We start from the raw sequence: 14,714 nt of genomic DNA on the forward strand, positions 1-14,714 counted from the left end.
GAATGGTGCTTGGCACATAGTGAGTACTTAACAAATATCGTGATTATTAATATTCTCTGTGCTTCACTTCCCTCCTCTGTAAAATGGGGATTGAGACGGTGAGTCCTGCATGGGACACACACTGTGTCCAACCTGATTATCTTGTATTTTCCCTAGTGCTTAGAACAGTGCTTGGCACATAGTAAGCCCTTAGCAAATGTCTTGATTATTAATACTCTCTATGCTTCAGTTCCCTCATCTGCAAAGTGGGGAGTCAGTATCTGTTCTCCTGAGCCCCATGTGGGACCTAATTATCTTCTATCTACTCCAAGGCTAAGTACAGTGCTTGGCATATAGAATCTGCTTAACAAATGTCAAGATTATTATTTTCAAACTTCTCAGAGCCTCGAGCCATGCTTAGGGTCAGAGCCAAGAGGGTGGCAGATTGAGCAGGGCAGGGTACAAGGGTCCCCTCTACTTAAGTGATCAGCCATGGCATGTCACTAGGCTAGATAGAGCATCTGAGTGGGGAACGTACATAATACGATGGCAAGTCACAAATTAAAAAAAAAAACACCACCAGTTGGCTTATCTCTGGGCACTTATGTTATTGAATCCACAGAGAGGCAGTGCATTTGGGGCATTTTATTGGGAAGAGGAAAAGCAAGGAATGGAGATTAATCCACTAGCAGCATAGCGTAGTGATGATGATGATATTTGTTAAGTGCTTACTATGTGCCTAGCACTGTTCTAAGTGCTGGATAAATAAAAAGGTAATTAGATTGTCCCACGTGGGGCTCACAGTCTTAATGCCCATTTTACAAATGAGGTAACTGAGGCACAGAGAAGTGAAGTGCCTTGCCCAAAGTCACAAAGCTGATAAGTGGCGGAGCCGGGATTGGAACCCACAACCTCTGACTCCCAAGCCCAGGCTCTTTCCACTGAGCCATGGGGCCTGGGAGAGAGAAGGTCATGGATTCTAATCCCATCTCTGCCATTTGTCTGCTGTGTGGCCTTGGGCAAGTCACCTTACTTCTCTGTGCCTCAGTTATCTCATCTGTAAAAGATGGATTGAGACTATGAACCCCATGTGGGACAGGGACTATGTCCAACCCTATTTGTTTATATCCACTCCAGCGCTTAGTATAGTGCCTGGCAAGGAGTAAGTGCTTAGCAAATACAATAATAATGATAATAATAACAACAACGAGTCTTTTAACTAGGAGAAGTGGTGTAATCAGGGCTTATAGGAGGCATGAGGGAGAGAAGGTGCTGCCTTCTATTTCTCTCTTCAAAGTTCCTACCGGGCAATGGAAGAATTTAGTACACTGCTCTGACATCAGGTGATGATTTTCACTGAACACTTACTGTGCACAGAGCACTGTACTACTAATAATAATGATAATTATTAAGCACTTACTATGTGCAAAACACTGTTCTAAGCGCTGGGGAGGTTACAAGGTGTTCAGGTTGTCCCACAGGGGGCTCACAGTCTTAATCCCCATTTCACAGATGAGGGAACTGAGGCCCAGAAAAATGAAGTCACTTGCCCAAGTCCAACAGCTGACAACTGGCAGAGCCGGGATTAGAACCCATGACCTCTGACTCCAAAGCCCGTGCTCTTTCCACTGAGCCATAATCCCTAACCTCGAGGCGTTCATGATCTAGTGAGCACCCAATAGGATCTCAACAAATGTGGGACCGAAAATGGGCATTTTCATGGACCAAGCGGGCCACAGATTCATCTTCAAAACCCTCACATCCACAGGGCAAGGCCGCCTTCAAACCTTTGCCAAGTTCTCCAGACTGTAAGCTTGTAGTGGGCAGGGAACATGACTACCAGCAGTGAGAAGCAGCATGGCTCAGTGGAAAGAGCACGGGCTTTGGAGTCAGAGGTCATAGGTTCAAATCCCGGTTCCACCAGTTGTCAGCCATGTGACTTTGGCCAAGTCACTTAACTTCTCCGGACCTCAGTTACCGCTATCTGTAAAATGGAGATTAAGACCGTGAGCCCTCCGTGGGACAACCTGATCACCTTGTAGCCTCCCCAGCGCTTAGAACAGTGCTTTGCAGATAGTAAGCACTTAATAAATGCCATCATTATTATTATTACCAACGCTTTTGTCTTGTACTTTCCCAAGCCCTTAGTACAGTGTTCCACACACAGTAAATGTTCAATTAATATGATTGATTGAAGAGTTTTCAGAGCTGCGGGAACGTGGGGCATTGAGTCAGGTGGGCCTGGAGAAAGTGAGAGACACACCTTGAGCCCGTTGGTGGGCAGGAATTGTCTCTATTTGTTGCCGAATTGTACTTTCCAAGGCTTAGTACAGTGCTCTGCACACTGTCAGTGCTCAATAAATAAGACTGAATGAACGGAATGAATGAATGATCCAGGCAAATCCATCTAAAACAGATTGATAGGCCTTCTTGGAAACATTTTGCAAGGTCTCCCCTCTCCCCCTCCCTGCCCTCCAACCTGTTCCCAGGAGTTAGAGAATGTGCTTTTAACGAGAACAATAAAATGCACCAAATGGCACTGAAGCCGCAGGGAAAGAGCGGCATGTAATAAAGCAAATGTTTTTCACGTTTTGATGTTCCTTGTTGAAATCCCATCCAGAGCCTCTTTTGCAAAGCAGCGTCTGCTACTGGGGCACCAAAAACCTGTTTCTGTGTGAGTCAATCAAGACCTGGAATGAATGAATCTGGTAGATAAGAGCACCTTAATTTCAAGTGCTCTGCCCCTCCTCCTTGACTTGGACTTTCCTCACACAGTCCTCCCTCTCTGTGCACTGGTTCTCTGCACCCCTGCTCTCTCTCCCCCCAATATCTGTCCCCCCTTCTCTCTGTGAAAACAAACATTTTCATGACTAGATTTTCCCTAACAAAACCCTATCCAGAGCCTCTTTTGCAAAATTGTTCCTGCTACTGGGCACCATTCATTCATTCGATTGTATTTATTGAGTGCATACTGTGTGCAAAGCACTGTATTCCTGCACTCCTTTACTCCTATACTCCTTAGTATTTACTTTACTATTCTATTGATTTTGTTAATGATGTGCATTTAGCTTTAATTCTATTTGTTCTGATGACTTGACACCTGTCCACATGTTTTATTTTGCTGTCTGTCTCCCCCTTCTAGACTGTGAGCCCGTTGTTGGGTAGGGACCGTCTCTATATGTTGCCAACTTGTACTTCCCATATGGGGACTTCCGTATGTCCCCAGGTCCAGTAATAATAATGAATAAGAATTATGGTATCTGCTAAGCGCTTACTATGTGCAAGGCTGAGATGAATATGAGCAAATTGGGTTGGACACAGTCCCTGTCCCATATGGGGCTCACAGTCTCAATCCTCATTTGAGAGATGAGGTAACTGAGGCCCAGGGAAGTCAAGTGACTTGTCCCAGGTCACACAACAGACTAGTGGAAGAGCCAGGATTAGATCCCCCTGGCCTGGAATGCCCTCCCTCCACACATCCGCCAAGCTAGCTCTCTTCCTCCCTTCAAAGCCCTACTGAGAGCTCACCTCCTCCAAGAGGCCTTCTCAGACTGAGCCCCCTTTTTCCTCTCCTCCTCCTCATCCCCCTGCCCTACCTCCTTCCCCTCCCCACTGAACTTGTATATATGTTTGTACAGATTTATTACTCTATTTATTTTACTTGTACCTAGTTACAATTCTATTTATTTTGTTAATGATGTGCATTTAGCTTTAATTCTATTTGTTCTGATGACACCTGTCCACATGTTTTGTTTTGTTGTCTGTCTCCCCCTTCTAGACCGTGAGCCCGTTGTTGGGTAGGGACCATCTCTATATGTTGCCAACCTGTACTTCCCAAGTGCTTAGTACAGTGCTCTGCACACAGTAAGCGCTCAATAAATATGATTGAATGAATGAATGTACTAAGCACTTGGGTGAGTGCAAAATAACAATAAACAAGCACATTCCCTGCCCACAATGAGTTTACCGTTTCCATGTCAGCCAATCAAGAATTGGCATTAATGAATCTGGTAAATTAGAGGTCCTTAATTTAGAGATTCAAAAGCCAAATTTAAAACTGTGCTTAGAAGATAGGCGCAATTTGGCTGTGGAGAATATGATTCCTGTCCATTCATTCATTCAGTTGTATTTATTGAGCGCTTACTGTGGGCAGAGCACTGTACTAAGTGCTTGGGAAGTACAAGTTGGCATCATATAGAGACGGTCCCTACCCAACAATTGGGCTCACAGTCTAGAACAAATAGAATTAAAGCTAAATGCACATCATTAACAAAATAGAATAGTATTCCACTCTACTGTCCACTCTATACATCCGCACTGGGTCCCATCGGGACTGTGAGCCCACTGTTGGGTAGGGACTGTCTCTACATGTTGCCAACTTGTAGTTCCCAAGTGCTTAGTACAGTGCTCTGCACACAGTAAGCGCACAATAAATACGATTGATTGATTGATTGATTGATTTGACTTCCCCTCCCCTGCCCCAGATGTACACTAAGCTGGTTTCTTAGAGAAGGTGTAGTGGACGACCTTTCAGGGGTTGTTGATTGGCAAGAAATCCAGGACAGGATACTGGAAAGCCAGAGGTCTCAAGCTTAGTGCCGGGGAGTGGAATTAGTGGAGCAGATGGTAGACCTGTTCCGTAAATCCTTGTCTCCCAGACCACAGATCAGAAGAGTTCTTCAGCCCAAACCCACAAGGGGATTCTCAATCTCTACCATACCCTGAAGGCTAAGGCTGGCATGGTGCAAGAGGATATCTGCTTTGCTAAGCACTGGGGGAGAGTCGAGATCATTCATTCATTCATTTCATTCAATCGTATTTATTGAGTGCTTACTGTGTGCAGAGCACTGTACTAAGCACTTGGGAAGTACAAGTCAGCAACATATAGAGATGGTCCCTACCCAACAGCGAACTGGCAGTCTAGAAGGGGGAGACAGACAACAAAACGAAATGTGTTTACAGGTATCAAGTCGTCAGAACAAATAGAATTGAAGCTAGATGCACATCATTAACAAAATAAATAGAATAGGAAATATGTACAAGTAAAATAAATAGAGTAATAAATCTGTACAAACATATATACAGGTGCTGTGGGGAGGGGAAGGAGGAAGGGCGGGGGGGGTGGGGAGGAGGAGAGGAAAAAGGGGCTCAGTCTGGGAAGGCCTCATGGAGAAGGTGAGCTCTCAGTGATCAGTGATCTCAGTGATCATCAGAACATACCCAGCCCCTGTCTCATATTCTAAGAGGAAATAAAATAGGATTTTATCCTCTTTTCACAGATGAGGAAACTGAGCCTTAGAGAGCTTTATTCATTTATTCAATTCTATTTATTGAGCGCTTACTGTGTGCAAAGCACCGTACTAAGCACTTGGAAAGTACAATTTGGTAACAAACAGAGGCAATCCTTACCCAACAATGGGCTCACAGTCTAAAAGCCGGGAGACAGACAACAAAACCAAACCAAACAAGTAAACAGGCATCAGGTCACACAGCAGAGAGGCTGGTGATGTTACCAGGGAAATCTTCCAGAGGAAGGTGGGATTTTAAGAGGGTTTTGGAGAAGCAGCGTGGCTCAGTGAAAAGAGCACAGGCTTTGGAGTCAGAGGTCATGGGTTCAAATTCCAAATCTGGCACTTGTCAGCTGTGTGACTTTGGGCAAGTCACTTCACTTCTCTGTGCCTCAGTTCCCTCATCTGGAAAATGGGGATTAAGACTGTGAGCCCCCCGTGAGACCATCTGATCACCTTGTAATCTCCCCAGTGCTTAGAACAGTGCTTTGCACATAATAAGCGCTTAATAAATGTCGTCATTATTATTATTATTATATTATTATTATTATTATTATTCTGCCCATCCTCCAAGCTAGCTCTCTTCCTCCCTTCAAGGCCCTACTGAGAGCTCACCTCCTCCAGGAGGCCTTCCCAGACTGAGCCCTCTCCTTCCTCTCCCCCTCGTTCCCCCTCCATCCCCCCGTCTTACCTCCTTCCCTTCCCCACAGCACCTGTATATATGCATATATGTTTGTACATATTTATTACTCTATTTACTTATTTATTTTACTTGTACATACCTAGTCTATTTATTTTATTTTGTTAATATGTTTGGTTTTGTTCTCTGTCTCCCCCTTCTAGACTGTGAGCCCACTGTTGGGTAGGGACTGTCTCTATATGTTGCCAACTTGTACTTCCCAAGTGCTTAGTACAGTGCTCTGCACACAGTAAGCACTCAATAAATACAATTGACTGATTGATTGGAGAGAGCTGTGGTATGGAGGGCTTGGGGGGAACCAAAGAGTTGCAGGTTGGGGTGGGGGAAAGAGGGTAAGTAAGGGACCCAGGCCTTGGAAAATGATCTGAGCCAAATTTGAGACTCGCTTGCCACCCGAAGGCCTCCGGCCCAAACTCTCCCCCTCCTCCGGCGGCTCCTGGCCCTCTGAAGCTTGAAAGAGTGAGAAAATCGCTGCCAAAGCAGCTTACCTCCCTGCCTTTCCTTCCCTCTTTCTGGCCTAGTAGTGGCCTGCGATCTAGTAGCATGACATCATCCGTCTTAAATCTGTCTCCCTCTCCCTGAGAGACCAGGGGCAGGTTTCCTGAAGAATGGGGACTTGCTTTCACATGATTCCTCCGTCGGGGGTAAGAAGCAGCGTGGCTCAGTGGAAAGAGCACGGGCTTTGGAGTCAGAGGTCATGGGTTCGAATCCCAGATCCGCCACATGTCTGTTGTGTCACCTTGGGCAAGTCACTCAGTTCCCTCATCTGTAAAATGAGGATTAAGACTGTGAGCCCCACGTGGGGCAACCTGATCACCTTGTATCCCCCCAGCGCTTAGAAGAGTGCTTTGCACATAGTAAGCGCTTAACAAATGCTATCATTGTTATTATTATTATTAAGTGAAGACTAGGGAAAAGCTCCAACAGCCCTCCAGACCCTTCCCACACGATCTCTTAATTCCTGAGCCCAGTAATACTTCCCTGCTGGAAGTTGACAGTTTCAGGACCTGCTTATGGTATAATACATTGTGAGCCCGTTGTGGGCAGTGATTGTCTCTATTTGTGGCTGAATTGTACTTCCCAAGTGCTTAGTACAGTGCTCTGCATGCAGTAAGTGCTCAATAAATATCATCATCATCATCAATCGCATTTATTGAGCGCTTACTATGTGCAGAGCACTGTACTAAGCGCTTGGGAAGTACAAATTGGCAACATATAGAGACAGTCCCTACCCAACAGTGGGCTCACAGTCTAAAAGGGGAAAACAGAGAACAAAACCAAACATACTAACAAAATAAAATAAATAGAATAGATATGTACAAGTAAAATAAATAAATAAATAAATAGAATAATAAATATGTACAAACATATATACATATATACAGGTGCTGTGGGGAAGGGAAGGAGGCAAGAAGGGGGGGATGATAATAATAATAAGGGGAAGCACTGTGGCTTAGTGGAAAGAGCCCGGGCTTGGGAGTCAGAGGTCATGGGTTCTAATCCCAGCTCCACCACTTGTCAGTTGTGTGACCTTGGGCAAGTCACTTAACTTCTCTGGGCCTCAGTTACCTCATCTGTAAAATGGGGATGAATACTGGGAGCCCCACGTGGGACAACCTGATTACCTTGTCTCTACTCCAGAGCTTAGAACAGTGCTTGGTACATAGTAAATGCTTAACAAATGTCAACATTATTATTATTAATAATAATGATCATTATTATTAGAGAAGCAGTGTGGGCTAGTGGATAGAGCAGGGGCCTGGGAATCAGAAGGACCTGGACTCTAATCCCAGCTCACTTGTCTGCTTTGTGACCTTGGGCAAATCACTTGACTTCTCTGGGCCTCAGTTACCTCATCTGTAAAATGGGGGTTAAGACCGTGAGCCCCATGTTGGACAAGGACTGTGTCCAACCTGATGGATTCGTATCTACCCCACCATTTAGTACAGTACCTGCATAGAGTAAGCACTCAGCAAATACCATAAAAATAATAACAGTAATAATGATAATGATAAAATTATATGAGAAGGTCCTGAAACTGTCACCTTCAAGATAGAACCATCAATGGGCTCAGGAATTTGAGATTGAGTGGAGAGAGATGATGGTGGAGAGTTTTGTAGGGCTGTTTGAGCTTTTCCTGAGTCTTCACTCAGGTGGATGAATGTTATGAATATTAATCTTACCAATAATGATGGTATTTGTTAAGCGCTTACTATGTGCCAGGCACTGTACTAAGCACTATGGTGGACACAGTCCCTGTCGCATGTGGGGCTCACAGTCTCAATCCCTAATTTACAAATGAGGTAACTGAGGCACAGAGAAGTGAAGTGACTTGCCCCAGGTCACAAGGCAGACAGATGGCAGAGCCAGGATTAAAACCCGCAACCTTCTGACTCCCAGTCCCATGCTCTACCCAATATGCCATGCTGCTTCTCGTATTATTCATATATCATATTATTATTATTACTACTACTACTGTTATGGTATTTGTTAAGTGCTTACTATGTGTTAAGCACTGTTTTAGATACAGGGATAGATAGAAATCAAACAGGTTGGACATGGCCCCTATCCCGCATGGTGCTCACATTCTAGGTAGGAGGGAGAATCAATCAATCAATCATATTTATTGAGCGCTTACTGTGTGCAGAGCACTGTACTAAGCACATGGGAAGTACAAGCTGGCAACGTATAGAGACAGTCCCTACCCAACAGTGGGCTCACAGTCTAGAAAGACTAGGAGAACAGGTATTGAATCCCCATTTTTTATAGTTGAGGAAACTGAGGCACAGAGAAGTTAAATGACTTATCCAGGGTCACAAAGCAGTCAAGTGGCAGAAGTGGGATTAGAACCCAGGTCTTTTGACTCCCAGGTCTGAGCTCTTTCCAATGGGCCTCGCTACTTCCCAACGAACGCTCTCCCAAGGCTGGGGAGAGGAGGGAAGGAAGAGGTGTAACCAAACTTAGGAACTCCTTCAGCAAAAACAGAGGAAAACACACCCCACGTCCCTTTTCTGGTTGATCCCTTCTTCATCTTCCCTTCCTCAGCCGCACATGTTGAACCACTGATGCCATTTCCCCCTTTGGACAAGGCTGCTAATTTAAGCCATTCCCTCATTGATAGTAATTATTGATAGTGGAAATAATAAAATCATATTTGGTAAGCACTTATTCTGTGCCAAGAACTGTACTAAGCCCTAGGGCAATTACAAGATAATCAAGCTGGACACAGTCCCTGCCCTTCATGGAACTCACAGGTTGAACAGGTATTGAATTCTCACTTCACAGTTGAAGAAACTGTGGCACAAAGAAGTGTCTTATTAAGCACTTATTCTTTAAAGAGCACTGTATGAAGCTCTCTGGAGACTAAAATAATAATAATAATGATAATGATGATGGCATTTGTTAAGTGCTTACTATGTGTGAAACACTGTTCTAAGCGCTGGGGGAGGGAATACAGGTGATCAGGTTGTCCCATGTGGGGCTCACAGTCTTCATCCCCATTTTGCAGATGAGGTAACTGAGGCACAGAGAAGTTAAGTGACTTGCCCAAAGTCACACAGCTGACATGGTGGAGCTGTGATTAGAACCCATGACCTCTGGCTCCCAAGCCCGGGCTCTTTCCACTGAGCCACGCTGCTTCTCTATGACTGATATATCTTCTGCTAACTAATAACAATAGAGTTATCAGTTATGATCCCCATCCACAGTGATCATGATAATTTTAGAAACTAGTGGGTATAATAGACAATAAAATAAATTGTAGGTAGGGGGAAGCAATAAGTTTAAATAATAAGTCAAGTGAGAAGGTCAGCATTAGTGGAGTGAAGCTATCAAGGCTGAGCTGAGGTGGGAGGGAAGTGAGGCTAAGAAGTGGGGGAGAAGAAAGAACCAATTAAGGCTTAAAGCTATCAATCAATCGATTGTATTTATTGAGCACTTACTGTGTGCAGTGCACAGTGCTAAACTCTCGAGAGTACAATATAACAGAGCTGGTAGAAACGTTCCTTGCCCACAGTGAGCCTACAGTCTTGAGATGAGCTTACATGAAGAAAGAGATGTGAATGCACCCAATAGTTGTAACTCCTTGAAACAGCGGGGGAACTAGAATTCTAAATCACTCAAGATGAGAATACCTAGAAGAGATATTTCAGAAAAACAGAAAAAGCATTCTTCCATTATAGCCAAATCTGAGTCGGCACAGATTTCTCTTAAAAAAACAAAAACAAAAAAACCCCCCCCAAAAAACAAAAGAAGCTTTCATCCTCTAGGGACTGTTTTGGTTGCTATTGGTGGGAGAAATGATAAAGAGAAAGGGAGCAGAGGGAGTCAAAAGGAGACAGACATGTTTTAGTCAAAGCATAATATTTTACAGCACGCATTATGATTCCATATTCCATGTGCCGCAATTAGCCGGGGTCATTCAAACTAGTTTCCAAACCTAATCGGATGTGCCTTTCTCTCCCTTAATTTCATTTGAAAATTACTTCCTGTACAAATTCCTTGCATGTCATTTCAACAGCTATTCCCTTCCACCGTAATAAATGGTCACCAAACAGCCTCGAACAAAAATATTATTTTTCTGCCCATCCAAACCATTTGTTCTTTCTGGATTTGATTCTCTAACCTTTCCAGGTCTTCCCTCAGACTCCCACCACTCCCCTCTTCAAACTGTATACTGATGTCAAGCCAATCGAGAGAGTTTTGAAATCTTATAAAGCGTAACATACAAAGCTTGCTATTTTACAATGGATATACCGCATCTATAACAAATAAAAGATTCAGTCCCTTGGCTAAACAGCAGTAGCATGGGACAAACAGATTATTTGTAGATCTGAAATGCTATTTCTAGTCCTTCAATCTCACTGCCATCCTTTTCCAGGGAAAGGGGTAAGTTCAGATGATATAGGACATAATCACTGAAATTATTATTCTCCTTGCCATCAGTTGATGATCCTTTTCTCATCAATTATTGTTTAACTTGAACTCAATAAATCTTTGGGGATTTTAGGAGTGAAGCACTTGCAGCTTTGAGACTGATTTCTTTCCCCTTTATCTGATTATTCACAGCTTGCTAATTTGTAATTGGACTTTTACAGCATGAAAACTTCCAGATTTCAGAAAAAACTAATTTATTTTTTTTCCTTGGGTTAATTGTGGCATTCACACTCAAAACAGTGGAGTGAGATGGCCTCTAATAGGTCGTTCTGCCGTGTTCTGGAACTAATAAAATCTATCGACTGCCTAATGAAAATCACCGTGTTTGTCCACTTCCGCTGGGTCCATCAAGGTTTCAGCAACTATTTCTTGCTCTGTTTCTGGGGAAAATAGCCTGCCATTTCACTCGAGGTCGTTGGCTGCGTTGAACCATTAGGCGGTTCTTATACTTCCCCTTGCCTGCAATGCTACCTATGGCTTCTCATTTCACTGAAGATCATTGAAATTAATTATGATCGAGTGGAATTAAAGTTGAAACAAAGTCAAAGTTAAGTGCCCTTTGACTCTTCGGAAATGAGGTACCGAGAGCCTCTCTCCTTAAGCCAATCATTCTGAAAATCTTCAGACACATCGGTCTGCTTTATGGAGTTCTGTTTTTCACTCTCTCCAACTTGCCTAGGTGAGGCAGGTTCACCCGGTTGAAAGGCAGATTCGGTCTTTTCCATTTTGCAGCTGACCCAAAATGTTTCCCAGGCACTCGCGTGAAAAATAAATGAATGAAATAGATTGTCTCGGGCTGAAAGCGAGGAGGATTCGGGATTGGGGATGGGTTTTTTTTCTGTGAATATATGCAAAATGAGACTTAGTGCTTTGTTCTAGACTGTGAGCCCGTTGTTGGGTAAGGATTGTCTCTATGGGTTGCTGAATTGTACTCTCCAAGTGCTTAGTACAGTGCTCTGCACACAGTAAGCGCCCAATAAATACAACTGAATGAATGAATGAATGTTAGCCAGAGTCTCCCTGACCAAATAGTATACTATTAGAATAGAACAGTGCTAGGCATGTAGTGAGTGCTTAACAAATACCATCATCATCAAATAGGCTTCCTAGAGAGAAAACAAAAACCCCCAAGTTCCATACTTTATTGAGAAGGATCTGGAGGTCTTGGGGAACCTCTTAATTTGGGAGACAAGTTGTCATTATAACAGTAGTACTACTACTACTAATAATAATGATAATGATGATATTCATTAAATGCTTACTATATGTCAAGCACTGTTTTAAGTGCTGAGGTAGATACAAGCTAATCAGGTTGGGCACAGTCCCTGAACCACATAGGGATCATAGTCTTAATTCCCATTTTGCAGATTCATTCGTTCATTCATTCAATCATATTTATTGAGTGCTTACTGTGTGCAGAGCACTGTACTAAGCACTTGGGAAGTACAAGTTGGCAACATATAGAGACGGTCCCACCCAACAACGGGCTCACAGTCTAGAAGGGGGAGACAGACAACAAAACAAAACATGTGGACAGGTGTCAAGTCATCAGCATAAATAGAGATAAAGCTATGAGGGAACTGAGGCACAGAGAAGTGAAATGACTTGCCCAAGGTCACCCAGCAGACAAGCTGGGACTAGAACCCAGAGCCTTCCGACTCCCAAGACCTATGCTGTACCCACTAGGCTTGACTCCTTCATCACATAACAGGCTGGGCTACGTTCCATAAGGCAACTGGTGGAAATCCACGTTCTAAAATAATTTCTTCTAGTAAAGAGTCATGCTTTCATGCTCCATTTTCACTCTAATTTCCTTTCCACATTGATTCACAGACCTCCGGCTCCCACCAGCCTCCTCAACTTTCAGGTCCCTCCTGAAGCATCACATCCCCATCACACCTCTCTCCCCAATCTCTGTTGATCTCAGCTGGTTGGTAAAAGCCATTATTACACATAAACTTCCCCAGATCTCTCCATCCCACTCTCTTTAGCGAGGCAGCGTGACCTAGTGAAAAGGAAAAGGAACAGAGAATTGGGAAATCTGCATTCTAATCCCGACTCCACGACTCGTCTGCCATGCGATCTTGAGCAGCTCACTTGACTTCTCTGTGCTTCAGTTTCCACAAATTAAAATGGGGGTTCAATCATCTGCTGTGTCTCCCACAAAGACTGTGAGCCCAATGTGAGCCTGTTGTTGGGTAGGGATTGTTTCTGTTTGCTGCCGAAGTGTACTTTCCAAGTGCTTAGTACAGTGCTCTGCACACAGTAAGCGCTCAATAAATACGATTGAATGAATGAGTGAATGTCATGCAGGAATTGTGCCTGATCTATTTACATTGTATGTACCTCAGAGATTAGAAAAATGCTTCACTCATAGTAAGGGCTTAACAAATACCACAGTTATTGCTATCACCATTATTAGTAGTAGTAGCAGTAGTGTTATTGAAATTATTCTTCAATATCCCAAGAGAAGACCCAGCCCTTTCTGTATTAATTCCCCCTTCTACTGGTACTTCTACCTTTACCCTCTCACCTCCCAAGAATCCCTCCTTCACTGTCATTTCAACCTCTCATTCTCCAACTGCCCCTCTGCCATCAAAGACATTCATATCTCTCAGCGTGGCTCAGTGGGAAGAGCCCGGGCTTTGGAGTCAGAGGTCATGGTTTCAAATCCCGGCTCTGCCACATGTCAGCTGTGTGACTCTGGGCAAGTCACTTCACTTCTCTGCGCCTCAGTACCCCCATCTGTAAAATGGGGATTAAGATTGCGAGCCCCACGTGGGACAACCGGATCACCTTGTATCCTCCCCAACGCTTAGAACAGTGCTTTGCACATAGTAAGCGCTTAACAAATACCATCATTATTATTATTATATCTCTCCCATTTTCTAAAAGTCATCTCTCAAGCCCACCATCCTCACCAGTTATTACCCCTTTTCCCATTCCTACACGAAATCCTAGAATTTCCTGTACACTCACTGCCATAATTTCCCCTCCACCAACTCTCTTCTTGAGCCTCTGCAATCTGGCTTTTGACCTCCTTACCTCAATGAGACTGCACACATTGAGGCCATCGGTGATCTTCTTATGGCTAAGAATAGATCATAATCTCCGAAAGTCCAGAGACCCAAGTCCTGAAGCCAGCTCTGCCATGTGTCTGTGGTCTTGTCTCGTCTTATGCCGTCTAGTCGTCTCTGAACCATAGCGACGCCAAGGACGCATCTCTCCCAGATTGCCCATCTCCATCTGCAATCGTTCTGGTAGTAGATCCAGAGATTTTTCTTGATAAAAATCCGGAATTGGTTCACCATTGCCTCCTTCTGCGCAGTACACTTGACTCTCTCCCGTGCTGCTGCTGACCAGCACAGGGGACTTTTGACTTGAGGAAGATTGCCTTCCACTCACTAGCCACTGGCCAAACTAGGAATGGAATGGGTAGACCTCTGCTTGACTCTCCCTCCCACAATCAAGACTGGTAGAGGACTGGAAACTCTCTAGGTGTGACCCTAAGAGGGGCGTGTGACCATGGACAAGTAACTTAAACTCTCTGGGACTCAGATTTCTCCTCTCTGAAATGGCCCTAAAGCTCTCTTTTCTTCAGACAAGGTGGGACAGAGATGAAGTTTGATGGGATTATCTTGAATCTAACACACAGTGAGTGTTTAATCAATGCCATTATTTTAAACACGGATTTGGGGACACTTTCAGGGAAATGTTTGAAGACACGCTTGAAGACGGGTCTCAAATGTGCTCAGAACAATCACCCATTTGTCAAATGCCCTGCTAGGATAGACCAGTGCCGCCACTGGCAT

The 14,714-nt window shown here is 44.0% G+C and overlaps 1 non-coding gene across 1 annotated transcript; it reads right to left on the minus strand.

Annotated features, from left to right (window-relative positions):
* Window positions 1-14,280: 14,280 nt before the first annotated feature.
* LOC119924432 lies at window positions 14,281-14,418 on the minus strand. Its single transcript, XR_005449146.1, has one exon. It is a non-coding gene; the product is annotated as a small nucleolar RNA SNORA7 (small nucleolar RNA).
* Between the last annotated feature and the right edge of the window lie 296 nt (window positions 14,419-14,714).

This window comes from Tachyglossus aculeatus, chromosome 2 (assembly GCF_015852505.1).
Source record: "Tachyglossus aculeatus isolate mTacAcu1 chromosome 2, mTacAcu1.pri, whole genome shotgun sequence".
Classification (NCBI taxonomy): Eukaryota; Metazoa; Chordata; class Mammalia; order Monotremata; family Tachyglossidae; genus Tachyglossus; species Tachyglossus aculeatus.